The sequence below is a fragment of the Sapajus apella genome, unplaced genomic scaffold (assembly GCF_009761245.1).
Source record: "Sapajus apella isolate SASKATOON/1434 unplaced genomic scaffold, GSC_monkey_1.0 scaffold40, whole genome shotgun sequence".
NCBI classification, from domain to species: domain Eukaryota; kingdom Metazoa; phylum Chordata; class Mammalia; order Primates; family Cebidae; genus Sapajus; species Sapajus apella.
The window spans coordinates 6,620,412-6,636,287 of NW_022436980.1; the positions used below are offsets into that span (position 1 = coordinate 6,620,412).

General features: G+C 36.7%; 1 protein-coding gene across 12 annotated transcripts in view; it reads left to right on the forward strand.

Annotated features, from left to right (window-relative positions):
- Nucleotides 1-15,876, forward strand: part of ZBTB20 (zinc finger and BTB domain containing 20) — a 796,445-nt gene that overhangs the window by 670,337 nt on the left and 110,232 nt on the right. For 4 of the 12 annotated variants that reach the window (XM_032299319.1, XM_032299323.1, XM_032299330.1 and 1 more), the window contains exon 1: nucleotides 947-1,351. The exons of 5 other annotated variants lie outside the window; for them this stretch is intronic. The gene's annotated coding sequence lies outside the window, so the exon portion shown is untranslated. Of the gene's footprint in view, nucleotides 1-945; nucleotides 1,352-1,796; nucleotides 5,908-15,876 lie in introns of those variants that run through there. 3 more of the 12 variants (XM_032299327.1, XM_032299326.1, XM_032299322.1) reach the window with 3 other exon arrangements.

The window sequence follows — 15,876 nt, forward strand, 5'->3', positions numbered from 1 at the left end:
AGTTGGAGAGATTGATCTCTGGGGCTTATTCTAGCTCTGTATTCTATGGGTCTGCAAATCGCCTTCAGTGTCTGCCGTAGTCTGCCTTGCCAGCTCTGTTTGTCACAAAGATTAATCCATTTTAACTGTACCTTGGAGTGCACCCGGGAGAGAAGGGTGGATGGATTGTTTTGCACCTTATATTGCATCAGAACTTTTGCCTTTTTAGATGAGATCGTGCCGTGCCTAAAATCTGTCTGCCTATCTGCCCACTTTGTCTGTGCTGATCTCTTGCCACAGTGCCTCTTCTTCCAGCATCCATCTCCCTCCAGGATCTAGATTCGGCATCCGACTGTACCTGTCTTGTTCCCTGCAGCATCTGTCTGCTACACTCCTAGACCATCGTTAATAAACTTTCACACATTACACGAAAACCCCTAATATGTTGACACCTGCACATAAATATCTATGGTTCATAAAACTAGGGGAGAAAACTCCATTTTTTAAAGACCTCTATCTAATGCCATTTGTATTTGCACTTTTTGTTTAGTTGTAAGTTTTAATAGTTCCCCCTTTGAGGATTTGTCAGTACGAGCAGTATTGCTTATCAGAACACACCAACAGTCTTTTTGTAATATTCGCTTTTCCCCTTTGGTTCAGCCGAGCCTGCTGACAGATCATTCAAATTCAATTGTTTTATGTCTAAGCCGAACAGCTAATTAAAGTAGGGATGATTAACCTGACTGGCAGTGCCGCTCTCCCTCTCGCGCTCTCTCTCCCTCTCCTTTTCTCTCTCTCTCCCTCCTGTTCCAATCAGTCTTTTTCTCACACACTCTCTCTCTCCGTCTCTCCTCTCTCTCCCTCTCTCTCTCTCTCTCTCCTTCTCTCTCTCTCTCTTTCCCCTCTCTCTTCCTCTCTCTCAGTCTCTCCCTCCCTCGGTTGGTCTCTCTCTCTCTCTCTCTCTCTCTCTCTCTCTCTCTGTCTCTTGCTCTACTGTTTTTTTTTTTCCCTCTCTCTCTCTCCTAAACGTGGTCTGCTTGCTGATGGCAGAATGGCACTCGGAGATTTGTGCATTGTGTCTGGTTTCCTACGGGCAGGCTGACCCAGTGCCTCCAGGGACTTATCAATAGACCACTCAGAAGAGACACAGACAGGAGAGAGGAGGAGGGGTGGGGGGAGAGAGAGAGAATCAATATCAAGAATAGAAGGAGCTCCGAAGCCATTTTTTTTTTAAAGAAGTATCGGGACTTGGGAGAGGGTGACAAAGAAGGTTTTTCAAAGAGGCAGTGGAGGAGGTTCTAATAAATTTGGAAGGAAACAGTTCCCTGTCTTGGGAAAAGGAGAACTCCTGACTGATTAGCATTCACACCAGGTATGAGATGTTCGCTACCCCTTATCACTGTGTCGCAACCGAGATGGAAAAGCCTTTTTTTTTTAGGAGACCGAGGGAGCATGTATTTTGCTGTGTTTGTTGTTGGGGGGTAAGAGGGGCGGCGTGAGAAGCTGTGGGCATTTGTGTATGAGAACAGAAAGAATGGAAGCAGTACAACGGGGGGTGGGAAAGAGTATGGAGTATGTTACTGTCTTCCCTGTCTTTGTGCACCCCTGGGGGGTTACCCAAGTTCATTTCTAGCAGGTGGATTTAGACGGGAGTTACTTAACGCTTGACCGCCAGTTTTGAAAAAAAAAAAAAAAGAAAAAGAAAAAAACGCTGCTTCCTATGTCTATTAAAGGAAGCTCCAATTTCTCTCTCTCTCTTTCTCTCTCTGTCTCTCTCTCTCTCTCTCTCCCTTCTCTTTTCCTCTCTCTTCCTCTCTCTCTTCCTCTCTCTCTGCCCCCCCATCCCTCTTCCCCTCTCTCCCTCTCCCTCTCTCTTCTTTTTTTCCTCTTCTAACCAGACAGCGGGAGGGTTTCTGGCTTCCAGCCAGCCCAAAAGCCTCTAAGTGTTTTGCACTTGTTTCAGGGAGTAGCTGCCCGGGGATTTTTCAGCATTTTCACTAGAGAACAAAGAGTTCTTTACAAAGGGTTGGGGGGGGGGGAGGAGTGAGCTTAATGTCTGATATATGTTTTTCTATTTTTATTAGTTTTTTGCCTAAAAAGAAAGAGACAGGAACAGAACATTCACTCCATAAAGACACAAAGACATTCAAAAGAAATCCAGTTATCTTTTCTCCCCATCATCCCTATATATATATGTACATGAAAAAATTAAAAAGAAAAAGACTAATTAAGTTGCATATGTTGCTCTTTTCTCCTCTTTTAATCTTTCCAAATCCAACTGTTCTTATGCTCACTTTATGCTATTTTTTTTTCTACTCACAATAAAAGTTGTTCAGGATGCATCTTCTCTTATCATCTCTTTACCCTTTCTGGGTCGCCAAAATCTTGTGGAAGAAAGAACAAAAGTCCATCAAATAATCAATTTGGTGACTAAATCGTCTACTTTTGCCACTTGGGTAAAAAGTTAATTATGGAATTTGGTTTCCCAAAATACCAGTGGGGTACATCAGTTCATTCGATCTCACAAGTTTTTGCATCCATCTGTTTAAAAGGTACCACTTGTGTCACTTGTCAGTTATTAAGAAAAGGTAGTAAGGGAGCAGATATTTGTATTTTATTTTTGTTTCTAATTATGTAAATGACGAAACCCCCAGAGAGATTACTTGCCCCAACTATGATACACTAGTTCAAGCAAATATAGTCTAGATGGAGATTTTGTCTACGATTCTGATTGCCACGTAGCTTTGTGTTCTCCATTTGAATTTTTGCCTGTGCGTGTATATTTTTACCATGAATTTGTGTTGTAGCAAACATTCCAGAATGCTTATCATTTTCAAATTAATGCTCCAACAAAAGAAAAAAATCAGATGTGAGCTGTATATGCAAAATGTAGTAAACAATTTTATCTTTTATATATGCCGTACATTTATATCTTTATGCTAATATCCTGGGATGATAAACCTAAGATAATGTTTTCCTTCTAAAAGTTCTCCTCTTAATGCATTTATATGTTGATTGTCACTTAGAAATCTTTTTAAGGTACATAATAGACACAAAACTAAACAAGGGGAGCAATTCTCAAGCTCTACAAAAATCCTTAAATATATATTATGTATAGTTCCTAACTACCCATAACTGTTTTGCTAAGTGGAAAACAGCTACAACAGTTGTTTCAAGAATCAGAAACTCTTTTCTTTTTTTCTTTTCTATTAACTGAAAATAAAACCTATTCATATCCCTGAGGAGGGAAAATGTAGGGGAGAATATAGATATATACATTTTCCATAATTATAGAATGCGTTTATGTAACTGCTTCTTCAGGCTGTAATAAGTATCAGGGCAGAGTGTGATGCTTCATCAAAAAACCCTCCTGGCTGGTAGGTGTGAGTGCCTTATGTTTGAAGTAACTTGATAACGAGTCTTTTCGGGAAACCTTACTATGTATGTGTTGCTTCAGTAATGATCCTCAGAGAAAAAACAAGTACTAGGTGGCCAGTGTTATAGCACTTGAACTCGCTGAAAGATATTAGAACTAGGGGAACTTTTGGCAAATCCAGAATTTTCCAGGGTAACTCACTTCTTACAGTTACATGTTTTCTTTAGGAAAATTCTTGAATTGCTTTCAGACTTTTCTGTATTTTTGTAGAATTTTTTAATGCTTCTAATAGTGCTTAAGGAGAAAAATACTTTTAAAAAGAATGCCATCCAAATAAGAGAAACCCGGTCTTTAAAAAGTTTTATATTGAAGGCAAGAGTTGTTTTTTGTTTTTTTCCTTTTTGCTTGTGTTTTATTTTTCCCCCTGGATTCTTTTGTTGCTATGGGCTGTTGTCCCTGCATTTTTTATTTTTCATTTGGTCCCCCTCCTTTTTTTCTTTTTTCTTTTTCTTTTTGGTCTGTTTTTGATGTGGCCAAGGGGGTCTTTGAAAAGGGCAGAGGGACTAGGATAAGAGGCTGTTACTGAAAGCTGCACTAGCTCTTCTTGATCCCAACTCAGGCAGCTCCTATCAGCTAGTTGTGCCGCCAAGAGTACAGTGACAGGTGATAGCTGTCATTCTGGGATTCTTCGTGGATCTGACCTGAGAGTAACACATTCACAGTTGAGGAGAAAAGGGAAAAAAAATAGAGGAGGAGGAAAGAAAAGCTCTTTGAGCTGGAATACACTGGCCCTTTCTTCCTGTAGGCAATCCGCTCCAGTTCTTGGCGACGTGTCCTGCACTATCAGATATCATATGACTTTTTATTTAGATTCCTTTTCGGAGAATGGCCTGTTAGGACTCTGTTTGTTTTCTTTTATTGAATTTCCTTCTCCCCTCACCCACTAGTTTTGTGTATCTGTGTGTGTCAGAGCGTGTGTGCACGCATGCATATGTGTGTGCAATTTTTATCTTTGTTTTTGTTCTGTTGATCTGATGCTTTATTTAAAGACAAAGCTTTAATTATTTCAGTATACTGGTTTAACTATTTGCCATAAAGAAACCTCATTCTAGGCTTTTTGGGGGGTCCATTTTTAAACACATCCATTAACACATGAGGCTGGAGATCCTAAATGCTTGCTGGTCTGCCTTTGGCCCATTCCCTCACCTTAATTTAACCCTCCCCTTCATCAGCATGCACAGCAGCATAAGTTAGGAAACACCTGTGCTGAGTTCAGAGCGAAATAAAAGTAGAAGCAACTTCTTCAAATTTGCACTCCTAGTTTCACTTTAATAAACTTTTTTTTAATCGTTGATTTTTTTTTATTATTATTTTTTGGCACCCTCTGTTGAGCTTGAAAGCATCAGAGATAGTGAACGATGTGTCTGTGGAGCTTTTGTGAGGCCAGCTGAGCACCCTTGGAAAGTAGAGCAGGAGCTGAAATTCATTCAGAGACTTAAGAATTAAGTAAGAGATTTAAATAAGATCTGTGAGATCTACGAGCTGTTCAGGGTTTGGTGATAGATGGTAAATGGAATGCTTAGGGATATTCAGGGAGGAGAAAGAAATTTCCAACCAGGAATGAAACAGGCATTTCTACTGCCATTCATACTTTAAAAACCTTATTTAATCAAATTTTTATTTTATATATCTCAAAATTTTAAAGGTGTGATTGCCTTATTCTCCATGCTTACTATGAAAAACAGATGAATTGTGTTGATATTATTACTGAGTTTCTCCTAAATTTTTGTTGTATTTCTTTTTCAGTTTTAAAGAGTTTTGATTTTAGTTAGCAAAAGAAAAATAAAACTTCTCCAAGTATGCATATGGTTGTATACACATTATTCTTATCTATACATAATATATCCTGTTTGTATCAGGATATATTTTTGTATAGTTACGTGCAAGATTGCCTTGAGGGTTCGGATGACCATTACATTCTTTAAACCCATAGTTTTTAGTTTCTTGTTACCTTCTGTAAAATTATTTTTTACAGACCTTAAATTTGTAATGCTTTATCATAGCCAGAGGTGAATTTTGTTGAAACTTGGAGAAAAATTTATTCCACCCCTTTAAGCGTACCCAAAAGGGAAGAGAGAACTATTTTTCGTTCAACAAAAAATTTTAAAAGCCTTTTTTCCTTCAGCGGAAAACTCCAAAACAGCTTTGTCTCAGAATGTTAAACTTGGCATGGATAAAAAATGTGAGTTTTGCTTTGTTTGAGGAAATTTGTTTTTGAAACAACAATGTTATAAATATTTTTAAATTGCCTGCTGAGCATGCGCTGTATCTGACTTTATTCATAGTTTTAAACACACACCAAAGTGCAGTCTTCTGAATGGCCACAGGTAAGGCTGTTGATTTGTATGATCTTTCGCAGAGGCACCTTCTGTGAGTCTACTCAGTTTTCCAGAAGGGAAAAAAGCAAGAGCTGAGTTTAGACCTGGACACCTTTCTAAATATCATAGAGCAAAAGTAAATTGTCCCATTAAGGCTTGCACATTATACTTAGGGTAAGTACTGTTCAACTTTCCTTTTTTATAGGAGTTGCCTGCCTTTAACTTTTCAGCTTAATAGTAGCAGAGTAAATTAAGAAAAAAAAATTAACTCAATGAGGTATTTCACTGAAATAGAAAATTTGCAGATTTTAAAGGGTATCTATTGTGTGTAAATTTTGGGATACGAGAATTTGCCAGTGAAATGATAGCAGCTCTGTGCTTACAGAGCAAAGATGTGCTAGTCTGAACATGCCTGTTCTCATCTGGAATCGAAAGCTAAATCTAGGTGGGCCTGTAATAAGACCAGAAAAGGAACACATGTATCTTTTGTGCAACCTTTTTTTTTTTTTTTTTAAGCTAGGTTTCCAAAGGGAATGACAAAGAAGCAGGTTCTCCTCTTGCTTAATAAGTAGTCATGCTTAGCCCCTGGAGATATGTATTTCCAGTTGTTTTAGTTGTTTTGTTTTGTTTTGTTGTTGTCATCACGATCGAAGATTATTTTTTTCCTGTCAGTGATTATTAACACTTTCCATTTTTCAGAATGCTTATCTCCATTAACTCTGTTTGATGTTTCCTCACTTGGTTACCTTTCTCAAGTCTGCGATGACCCTCTCAGGCTTTGCAATTCTTATCGATTCTTACCAGAATATCCTTACTCATTAGCTGTTTTGTTATAGTTATGGTGGAGATAATCTTGTTTTCAGGCCTTTATAACTCTCCAAACAAATTACCTTTTGAGGTGAAATTTCTCATAGTTATCTTTGACACAGAACTGAACTTGTCTTGAAAAGGCTTGAAGAAAATCCAATTAGCCGTTTTTTGAGAACTGAATATTCTATAAATGCAAATGAATTATTTTACAAAATACTTATTGATGTGCAATGCTTTTCTAATCTGTTTTTCTTTTCGTGCCTTAAAACAGAACCTGAGAATTAAATGTGTTAAAAAGAAAGAAAGAAATCTGCCAGGTTAATGCTGATATTTTAAATACCCAATTTAAAATAATTCAAAGTTTGAATTTGTTTGCAACATATCACCTTTCAATATCAGTCAGTAATACCTAATACCTGTGTAGGTGTGTATATACACACACACACACACACAGGGAAACATGAATCCACTTTACACTTACATTAATTCCACTCTAACCTTCAAGAGAAAAAATTAGCCGTACTGTAAAACTTTTGTTAATTCATTATATTTTATTTTTCTATAATAAAAAATTCACTTAACTATTGCTTTCATCCAATTATATGTACATATATATACTTAACACCTATTTATATTCAAATAATTTATCTTAATTGATAAAATATTTTTGTAAGTCTTATACACTGCTGAATTTTATGCAGCTATGTGAACGTTTAAGTTTTTTTCTGATAATTTGCTTTGTTCCGAATCTGTTAGTGTGTTAGAAGTTTTTCCTTTCCCAATCTAGAAAGAGTATGTCCATCTCTTCCTGTATATGAAATCTGTACGTCTTCAGTATTCTGAAGATACTTTTTAACCTGCAATCTCTTGGAAAGCTTTCAAACAAGTGGTAGAAGTAATCTTTACTTTGCTTCTCCTTGATCCATCCATTTGCCTTCACAGTACCATCCATCACCACCAGCAACCCTGAAAAAAACATCAATAATAAATATGATATGATAATTTTTCTGATCACAGAATCAGGAAATACCAAGGAAAATTGTGGCATATGTAGGAAAATGCTAAGAGCTTCTCCAGTAAGATCAGCTGTTTTTATACATTTTTTTCCTCTTGAATTTTGTTTGTGACTTTTTTGGCTTGCTGAAGCACATCGCCATAATCTTACGAAGCCACAGCAAATTCCCAATGCCACAACAATACTGTGCAGCCAAGGAGAGGCCAGAAGAGCTGATCCTGGGTGGCTTCAGGCTTCCTAGCAATGGTGCAAGGCAGGAGGAGTAAGTAGGCTACTCTTCTTTTCACTTCTTACCTAGGCTGCCCAACCTGCCAGGCAGAGATTTTCTTTCTGTAGCTTTCTCTTCAACTGTCTGAGGCATTTCCTTAAACAATCAATGACTTTCTACTTCTAAGAGATGGTTCGTATAGCAAAGCATCCATTTTTATTTTATATTGCAACATGGAAAACTTTGAAAATTTGAAAGGGGCTCAGGGTATCTGAGAAATATCAAAAATGGCATTAGGCTCAACGCTGTTTCTTGTGGTTGCTCAGGGCTGTAACTTTTCTGTTCTCTCCACAATCTCTAAGTGGTTGAAAGTAGTGAATGGGATAACTATAGGGTACTCACTATGATCTAACTGATTCAGTAGATGGAGCTCTTCTCCTTAAGTCTGTATTTAAATTAACGTCCCACTCTAGTTTGTGGGGCTCTCTCTTTTAAGGTGTATCATGCTACACACATAAAATTGAGCCCTGCATAGCCAGAGAAGAGATTTCCTGGCAGTTTTCGAAATAGCATTCGTTGTGAAATGCAAAACAGTGCAGGGGAGCACTAGGGTGGAGTGGAAAGGGAAATGGAGTTTACCTATCTAAATTTTTCCCTGTGTTTGTTGATATTCTTAAGTGTGAAGTTAAATCCTGGCAGTTATTGTAGAATACACTCATTCATTAGCTGTTTTGCAAATGTAGAGAAATATATTGCACATGCAGGATTTTGGCGTTATTCATTGCAAATCTTCCAAGCTATCTGAACTGTGCAGATCTCCTTTCATTTGACTCTGCAAAAGAATCTTAATACTGTAATGCAGTTGTTTCATCTAATTAGCCTAGAGAACCTGAATAAAATGTTACAAGTTCTGAATTGTGAAAGCACAGTGTAGAGGAAAGCAGGTGTGTTAGTAAGGGGACTTTGTGGAAGCCAAATATTTTCAGCAATAACTGAAAATAGATTTCCAATATCTATTTTAATGAGGGAAAATATTCTTGTTTATTTCTTTTTAAATTAATTGAAATGAATAATTGCCACAAAATTTTTGTCAGTGTTACACTGTTTTCAGTACGAATAGAGTAAGTTTGATCATGTCTCTTCCTGGTACCAAGTGGAGAAATATATGTACACTGTATTTAATAAATTATCTTCCTTAGTGGAATGTCTTCTCACAGATTGGAAATATTACTGAATATCTCTTGTTAAATCTTGATAAGATCATTTGGCCAAAGTAGAACTGGTCTTGGCTTTAGTACCAAAAGAAATAGCGTTTTTAAAAGACTTGGATTTCCTTTGCATACCACGTGTCTGAGTTTGATACGGTCCAGGAAAATAGAGAGGATGAGACGAAATTATTCCTAAGCAGCCGCCGTAGGCCAAACACTGAAACAGTGCCAACCTGGACCAATCAGGCCGGCTTCTCAGAAGATACATGCTTTTGTCAAACACTTACATGAAGAAAGAGAGAGAGGAAGTTCGTGAAACTGTGTTCATGTGAATATTCTTCACTAATTTCAATAAAGTCCATGGTAATAAATTCAGTGATTTTTATTCTTTTGTAAAGCAGAATATCTGAGTTTTCCTGGGCAGTTAAGGATCTCTAAATGTGGTACTGTGACATCTTTTGAACAAAACTATCCTTTTGAATTTAAGCAAGTGAAAAACTTCTCACAGAGAGCAAAGAGTAAAATTGATGGAAACTCAGAATCAATTCCAAACCCATTTCTGGCATGATGAGAATAACATTTGTGCTGTGTTTAAAGTAGTTTAAAACAAGAAAATGATAAAATGATCAATATACTTAAAGCCAAAAATAACCAGGGGAGAACAATCTGTAATCCATTCCCAGTCCTGAAACCCTGCACTATTTATTGAACATGAAAATAAACAACTGTATCTTTTATAAGGTGGCACTGTAAGCCTTATAACATATAAACAGCAATGAAGAGATACCAAGCTTTCAACCCCTTATTTAAGCTATGTTTTTAGAATTTATCCAGATAAAAATTCCTGGACTTAAACTATTATACATTTATTTATTTGTACATACCATGACCATAAAAAGAACAAAAGTTAAGGAATATATAGATTGTCACAGTGAACTACGTTGCCACTTTACAGTTTATGTACTCTGTTTATTTTAAAAAGAAAAAAAGATTTTAACTACAGCAAATGAATATTTTAGGTTAGAAAGTCAGTTAATTGCTCAATGTGGAACACATTTAATATTTCTTTAAAAATGCCTTGACTCTTGACTAATTTATTAAATTCAACACATACATAAATATAAACCATACATATTTTATACTTATTATTTTAATGGATTGCTTTAAAAGAGTAACTTGACACTAATAAATTTTGAACCTGTGGATTCAAGGTCAGTGAAATGCTGCTGTCCAAGTTTACAAAAATCTCTCTAGACTTAAGATTTTGCCCAATAAATTATTTTCTTACCAATTTTTCAGAGTCACTTGACTAGGTATGTATTTATTGATCAGATAAAATAAAATTATCCATCTAAATTTTTTAAATTCTAGCTGAAGAAATTAAAATGACAACAGATTGCATAGGCACACAATTTCATTGAACTGAGGTGCTGTAGGAATGATGATAATTCTAATGAGCACTGTGACAAATGCAACTACAATGAAGCATGTTTGATTACATCAGTAAAAGTGAACTCAGTGGGCAAGGTCAGAAGGGTGAGACATAGAAGCCATGACAGAGTGGGGGCTAATGGTTAAAGTTATGAAAGATATTTAAAGCCTATAGCTGGGTACAAAATTAACAGATATGGAAAAGAAGAGTCGATCAATTCTAAAAATAGACAGTACTTTTTCCTATAGGATATAATTAACTGTAGGATTTACTGTTGCAGGGATTTATAACATCATAAGCTTTGGTTGTCCAGTGTGATAGTAGTTGTAAAGAGCTGTTATGCACATCTGCTTAAAGATTTATATAAGTGTAATTGTTATAGCGACTTGTTATGCTATTGTTTGAAGTTGAAAAGCTCTGCTTTAAGTGTCGACAAAGCAAATGTCAGCATCATAGAATCATAATCACTATATCTTGGAGCTGAAGGAGTTTTAGATATCTCAATATGTGTGAACAGGCTAACCAACTCTCCAGAAAGGAATATTGGAATATCTCGTCAAGGACTATGCAGAATTTGAAAATACATATATATTACAATGGTTTATGTTTGGAAAATAAAATTTAAAGAAAAGTTTAACAAAATAGAGAAAATAAAGCTCTATAAAATTATCTGGACTAATGGTACTGTATATTGCATTCTCTGAACCAGATATTTTAAATATGGAAGAGCAGCAGGATCTACATTAAAACAAGGTTTTATTTTTATGAAAAGAATTGGTGAGGGGGGGTGTCCAATAGATTAAGAAATGATATTCAGGCTTAAATTACTCATTTTCCCATTAAGAAAACTTAAACACAGTGAAGAGATCAAATGTATTAAGATGAGCAAGGCAAAACTGAGACCAGAACTCAAGTTTTTAACTCACATTTTCTTGCTTTACTCCTTTGCCAAAAGGCTGACCACTAAAACTAACGTATAAAAATAAAAAGTAGATGATATCCCACTTTGAAGAAGTGAAAGAAACCAGACTCTCAGGGTTCCTATTTCTATGCCAGTAACCTCACCTCAGATGTGGCAGAGACAAATATATGTGATGAGGATAAGGCATTCTGAGGAGTGAAAGAAAATGCACCCAGATGCATGTACTCCCTAGAGACTCTGGAATTAACATTGCTGCCCAGACCTCCATAGCCTTGTATCTCACTTTTTTCTCTCCCTCGATCCCCACCAAAAAATAAATAAGAAGAAAAGAAAACTTTTGAGAAATTGTAGTCAGAAGATCTTTTGGAAAGAAGTATTTCTTCCTAGAAACCTTTCTATACAGATTGGTATGTTTTACTGTCTCATCAAAATATGAGTTCTAATTGGACATTGATGATTCAACAGGTTTATGAACATTACAAACTGGGCTAATCCTTGTTTCCTAAGCATACACCACATTTTCTCATCCATGTTCCTTTTCCCCTAGTATTCCCAAATAGAAGCACATTCTGCCTCCTTTATTTCTGCAATACTTTGTATCTTTTAATGACCCTTGTCATATTCCATTTTATATGTTAGCCATTTATGTATTTATTTGTAATGTAAGGAGCAGGTCTACATACTTTTGGGCAATGTACTTAATTTTACTAGGTCTCACTTTCCACAACTGTAAGGAGATACATGATATCTGAGATATTGTAAGAATTTCATGAAGTGTAGTGTATGTATAAAGTGCTTAGCACAATGACTAGCACGAGGTTATCACTCATCATTGTTGTTATTGTTACTGCTATTACTTATTAATGTTCCCGTGCCTCTGGTTCTTTCCCATTTATATGCTTCTTGAGGTCTTAGATTGACCTGATTCATTATCTCCTCATGCAATGAACACAATGATTTTTACGTAACAGAAACCTAATAAAAATACATTGAATCTTTTTATAAAAGTCCATATTGGACCTATTATTTCCCGAAAAAGATCCTTAAATCCCGTCCTGGAGGTTTGAAATAGTGGTGGTCATGGCCAGTCCCTGACCCATGTACATTGTAAAATACAACAGTGTTGCATGCTGTGGACTGTCAGAGCCACGTGATTTTTCAGGTTCCCCACAGATCCCCAACTGCTTAAGACTGCTCTTTGCAGCATCCCCAGGAGTGTCAGCTTGTATTTCTGGTTCTTGTGATTAATGAGCTTGTTATACCTCTGTCTGTAGCCTAAACTAGAAACTTTCACTTTGGAGAGTGGGTCAAGATATCGAATTTAATTTTGGTTGCATCTGTTATAAGCCAATTGTGTATTCATTACATTTATAGATTCCCTCTTCAGCCATATATTTTCATGGCTGTTGAGAGCACCTGAATCTGTGTTGAATGTCCTTAGATTTTACTTTGGAGACCTGAAAATGAGACAGTGAGATCTTTTTGATAGCTAGCTGTCATCCTTGGCATTTTCTTCCCTTTAGCATCTAATCTGGTCTAAATTTGAAGAAGGGGGCAATTACAGCATTTTTATCTAGCTTGAATATGGCATGGTAATACTATATTAATGAGGTCAATGGTAAGTGCAGTTCATCTACACATTTGTTTTTCCAGACATACAAACACATTCTGTGGAAATAGAAAATGTCTAAAAAATGGAAATGATAGAATAACTTGAGACATGTAAGGGTAGAGATATAGCATTACATGTATGGATTTAGCTGTTTAGCAGAACAACATACAAAGTAGACTCTGAGTGTGTATGGATCTTGCCAGTCCTTCAAGGTTTCAATGAATAGCAAGAAAACGAAAAGAGGTAGATCATGTGAACATGGCAGAGGGGAGACTGACAGCAGGGTGTGCTCAAGTCAGGAGGAATGTTGCATTTTAATAAGCCAGAAGTTTCATTTCTTTGAGAATGAGCTGGTATTTGTGAGGGGAACAAGGTCACATTAGTAGAACTGGTAATTCAATAAAGGTTTTGACTTTGCCAGAGTAATGGTGTTGGCATCAAGAGAAGAAAGTTTTGCAGATTTCTGTGTGTGCACTTGCTGTTACTGGTGTTCCTGGTGGGTGGCTGAATCATCCTGATGGCATTCAACAGGAACCAGCTGCTGAGAATATTAAAATGCAAGCATTTATTCCTCTAGAGAGACAGTAGCATCTGCAAAGTTTTCCTATCTTGATAGTACAGATAATCCCAGGGAGCATTCTCTAGTAGTTTTCACTCTCTATTCATTTATACATTTTCTTTTTATCATTAGCATTAGTATCTCCAGTTCTAAATGAAAAGCAGAGTGCCTGAGTCCTGAGGCCACAACAGGCTGTAGAGACAGATAGTTAACACTTGGCTAAGAACTTGGTATTGCCTCTTGAGCTTTACCTTGTATTGTTATCTCAAAGAGGGAAACTGACATTTCTCTCCCTTGGCCTGTCTTCACAGCAAAGAGTCATCCATACTCCTAGTCTTCAGCGAGCCCCATCAGTGTAAATCCTGCCCCCAGCAACCCCCACAAAACACAGCTTTGGAGCTTTTCACTTTACTTATAAAATTTGTAAATTTGTTGCTTTCCTTGTATATTTGTTTTTTATTTGTTTGTTTGCTTTATTTTGTTTTGTTGTTGGTGTTCTTTTTTGTTTTTGTTTTGGTTTGGATTTTTTGAGCTACCATCAACAGTTAGGGGAAAGGGAGTTACAAAAAGGAGATTTGGACTCAGTAATCTACCAGGTCTCTCCGTCTCTAATATTTATGAATAATGTATTGAACTGATGGAAAAAATGTTGAATATGTTCATTATGAGTTATATTCACCAGCGTGTTGCCTAGAATATAAAAGAGCAAAGCAGTTGCTGCGTAACTGGTTCCTTACAATAAATGTAGTGGTACAACAGAGCTCTGTATCCCTTCCCATTCCACCGCGCATCGTCCCCAAACACACGCTTTACATGTCTGAGTGGCACCTGCAGACAGGGAGCCTGATGGGATGACAGCCAGCCAAGGTTCTGATGGGTACAGGGACATTCATAGTGCAGTGGGTCTTAAACAGAAGCAGCATTGATGAAAGTTTTGATAGTGCAGTTTCCTTTAGGAGAAATCACCGAAGCCAGTGTCATGTAGCAAACATTACTCAAGTGCTATCCTGCTGCAGGGGTTACAGCTCCTATCAGAAGAAATGAAACTTAGAATTTTGCACCTGATTTTTAAAAAAACAGCATGAATAACTAATTTGTCGGCAATGTTACATTTTGATATAAGTGAGCCAGAGTGGCAGAAAATTCAGAACTATTTATTACATTTAGCTTCAGAATTCATTATATGCTTGTCTCTGTTGGTTCTTCTTCATAATTATGTTTTGTTTAAAATTTATTTAAATGGAATTGTATTTTCTAAGAATTTACCAGATAACATTGGGAAACAGTAACCAAAAGCATGACAAGAGGCGACAAATCTTTTTAGTCACACAAATAATCAAAAAAAGAGATAATAAAGAGTTAAAATAATAGCAAAATAGTTTTTCTCTGGCCAAAAAACAGTGAGGCCCATTATTGATCAAACATGTCACCATAAGTGATATGTAAATATATGCCAAAATAGAGAAAGACCATCTAAGGTGAGGGACTCAGAGAGGACAGCTCTAATGTAGAGAATAGTTCCAACTTAAAGCAGTTCAACAGGAAGGTGCACAGAAAGCTCTGGCTTTTGTCTGAAATCCAAGAAGAATAGCAGGTTGTTGATGAGCAGGTTCTGCCCCCAAAAAGCCCTTCCTTCCCGTGGTATCACTTCAGAGCCTTTGGACTAGCTCTTGTGAGAGGAGGGTCCAAGACATCACTCGTACCATTATCAACTTCATAGTGACATTAATTCAAGTAAACTGTCCCAGCATTATCTATCCTTTTGCCTTTCAGAAATGAGTGGGTTTTTTCCCCCTCTTTGCTCTCTGTAGGAGCTGAAACCCATCAAAGCCCATGAAGAACGAGTGTGAATTTAGAGCAACCGCACTTATCAATAGTTTATAGTAATCTCAGAGAAGCAGAGAGAAGAAGCAAATAAGAGGGAATGAGAGAAACAGTGAATTTTTTCTTCAGGAAAATTACATTACCCATTATTTAGATCAAGGCACTCAAAAACAATAAAGGATACCCAATTCCAAAGTGGTACAATGTAAGAGCAGATGTGGCAGGATTTTTTCCCCAGCACCACCCTTCCTTACAGGACAAATAGCTTAACCTATCTGTGTAATAGTGTATTTGTCAAATAAATAGAAAACCATCTATCCTCATCTACTTCACAGCAGTATTGCTAAGGCTGATTGTGCACACATATATTAATGTATATATTATAGCTATCTATTTACAGCAGGGGAGAATGATTTTAAAATAAATGAATCAGAGTTTTATGTGTGCATCTGTTGTGAAGGTCAGTCACTTTTAAAAAAAAAAAAGTAAGACCTTCTTTGCTAATTACCATTTGTTAAAACACTTGAAAATGATGACTGAGCCTACGTCACCT